Source organism: Pinus tabuliformis, chromosome 9 (assembly GCF_031772625.1).
Source record: "Pinus tabuliformis cultivar Carrire ecotype Pingquan chromosome 9, CPIR1, whole genome shotgun sequence".
NCBI lineage: Eukaryota > Viridiplantae > Streptophyta > Pinopsida > Pinales > Pinaceae > Pinus > Pinus tabuliformis.
Genome location: NC_142307.1, coordinates 924442491 through 924445843, shown reverse-complemented (window position 1 = coordinate 924445843; position 3353 = coordinate 924442491).

Sequence of the window (3353 nt, the reverse complement as noted above, 5' to 3'; positions counted from 1 at the left end):
AAAACAAGTTGAATGAAGATGGACATGTAATAAGAAATAAAGTTAGACTAGTAAGAAAAATGATATGCATAGGTAGAAGGTATTGATTTTAAGGAAACATTTTTTCCTATAGTTATATTAGAATCCATTAGGATGTTTTTGGAATTTTCAAGTCATAGAAATTTTAAAGTATATAAAATGAACGTCAAGTTTGATTTTCTTAATGGTGAATTAGAGGAGGAAATTTACACTAAACAACCAAAAGGATTTTAGTTAATTGAAGATGAATATCATGTTTGTAGAATAATAAAATGTTGTATGTTTTACAATATATTGTTCATGGTTGATGCGATAAACTATGTGTTTATCCTAATGCATTTTACTGTTATGGTTGAGGAATGCGATAGTTAAATTTATCAAAGGGATTATGCTATTTAGTAGAGGATTTTCAATTCCTCTTATATTGATATTAGTACTTGTATGCTTGCACTCAATTGATTATAAATTCATGCCTCTGAACATGTCTAACCAACCTTTAAGATGTTAGTAGAATTGGGGTGACTATTATATTTTCTCTATGTGAAACATTGCAACTTACGTATATTTTAATATTGGTTCCATGCTCCTTCTTGCCTCAGAAAAACTTGTGTATTAGGTGCCATGGCAGTAAGTTCCCTATTACTAGTTATCATGCAAAGGTTAAAGGTTTGGGACTTCAAGTCGTTGTGCTAGTTATGATGCAGATAGGTATAAATAAGGGCAATCATTCCTTTTTAATATTGTATTCACCAAAATTTTATGCCTTGGGACCTTAGGGCTTTGTGCCTCCATACACACAAAAATTGGCACTGGGCCATCACCGCCCCCACCTAACCTTTTCTCATGATCACCCATCCTTTTTATGTTTCCTTTGGTTATTGGAAATGGCATAGCAGAATGGTTTTCATACATATTCACACACACACACACACACACACACAGAGATATATATATATAGAGAGAGAGGGAGAGGCAAGGCTTGACACCAAAGGATTGATGGCATAAATTCGCCCCATAAGAACTATGACATGAGGGCCCCATTCGGCTATCAAATTCCAACCTGTGGACCTTTGACCTAAGACATAACCTTTGTAATGGAGTGTCGGTTCAATGGTTGAACCCAAAACAGTGGAACCTTGCCACCGAACCAGCAGACCCTTTCAAATATTGACCAAGTAAGTAGAGAGGGCTGGTACCAATGGATTGATAACCAAATGCATGAATGGAAGTGAAATGAGTGGAACAAAACCTTGCATAATGGAAACCTATTGTCGGGCCATCTAGACATCAAGATTTTGGAAAGGTTAAGTGGAAACATGAGTAGGAAATAACTATTCCAATATGATGTGGGTCTTATGGACCCCATTGGGTCCTCAAGCCTTCGAGCTCATGGATGAGAATAACTGAGAAAGAGGTCGACAGAACCCAGGTTGATATGCCATGTGTCAAGGAGGACCCCGTCAAGATCATGGGAATTTGAGCTACCAACTATCAAGAGAAATAGGCAAAGGAATGGTTCAAGAACCACGGTCTAACATGACATGGACCTATGGTTCCCATGCTAGCCACTGGCCCCATGCCTTTGACCTTTTGATATAATGAGAAAATGTAAAATGTGTTGAGTGATTGATCTACCATAGCGGGGGTACCCATGGGCCCACATGGTGATGACGTGGTACATTCACGTGGCCTAGGTGGAGGCAACAAAAGTACCATGTGGTGTCCTAGTGATCATATGGCCCTTTTTAATGTGCCAAAATTAAAATGGAATAACTCTCAATTTGGGACTCAGAATGATGTAAAATTTATATCGCTAGAAATCCTTCGATGAGATGAAGGTGGTATTTACTTTAAGATTTCAATAATTTCAGGAATGTTGTTGTTGTAACTTCATTTTCATAAGAAACTATGGAGATTCCATCAAACAAGTAATCCCTCCCACAACCTGAGATGGCAGAAGGGGGTGGGAAGTCATTATATATTAGATCCTATAGATTCCATTTTCCATATCATCCAACATGACAAAAAACATTGAATTTTCAATATTTTAGTGTCTTAGATGCATTTTTCATCCTACACTTCATTCGTTCAAGATTTCATCATGTTTTCAAAGTTCTATCATTCACATTTTCACATATTTTCTTCAATAGCAACACCTACATTTCTTGGCATGATTTTTTTAGATGATATTGAAAGCATTAGTTATTACAAAGAAACTCAGATTGAGCTCATTTATATCATGTTCGCTTGTCCATTGTTCCTATTTGGCACACAATAGCAACACAATAAAACTTGAGCATGCTAAACTTTGTATAAGATTCTCCTAAGTAGTAGCATATCAGTAAAAGCCAAATCTACAAACATTCTATTCTAGGATGATGTGACATTCAAAGTTGTGGTAGCAACAATTAATCAAAGGTAAAGCAATTCTTTCAATTTGTTTAATTCATTTTAAATATGGAAATTTATATACATTGACAAGTCTCTTCACATTAACATTCATGAATTTAACCTCCATGTGTTTTTTCATACCTTATTCACTTTGTATTCATTTCATTTTCTACTCATGATACATGTTAATCCATCACCCATTCTTACCAAATAATTTAAATCTATCACTGTTCTTCAATATGAAATTTAATCCTCGTTACTATCTATATTCAAAAGTTAACGAAGAGCATAATTTTCATATTTTTCAAGTAATTGAAAGAGTTATTGGACTAACTAATAAATATGTCATATGCAATTGCGCATAGTCTTCACTTCTCATGAATTCTATTATGAGCAATAAGGACATCTTTGAGCATATTATAACCAAAGGTGTGTGGTGGTGTAGGGGGGTAGGGGGTGGTGGTGTAATTTGAAATATCTTGAAGATGAAAAATATTGAATAAGTCTCAATATGAGGACATACATATCTTCATTGTGGGTGGATGTCAGGTTCCATATTTGACACATTTTCATATACAATTTTATCTCTCAATTCCTTCATAATTACTATTTCACCTGATTCCCTTCATCACATTATCTATGATTATGACACATATTAATCCAAAGTTAAATTATTTTCAATATGCTATAGTATTTATTAATTTTAATGAAATTACGATTGAAATGTGTTTTTATTATAAGTTTCTACAATTATGAAATTCATGTAACAATGAAACCCTGTAGCAGACAATTGTCAAATGTGGTTTTTTGGGGTCATTATCAATTAAATGAATATGAATATAAAAAATATAAGACATGGGTTTTTTCTAGAATGTTCCCACTTAGATGACTTGTGAGAAAATTCCCTAGAAGGTGAAATATCCACGAGATAAGGGAAGTTTTAT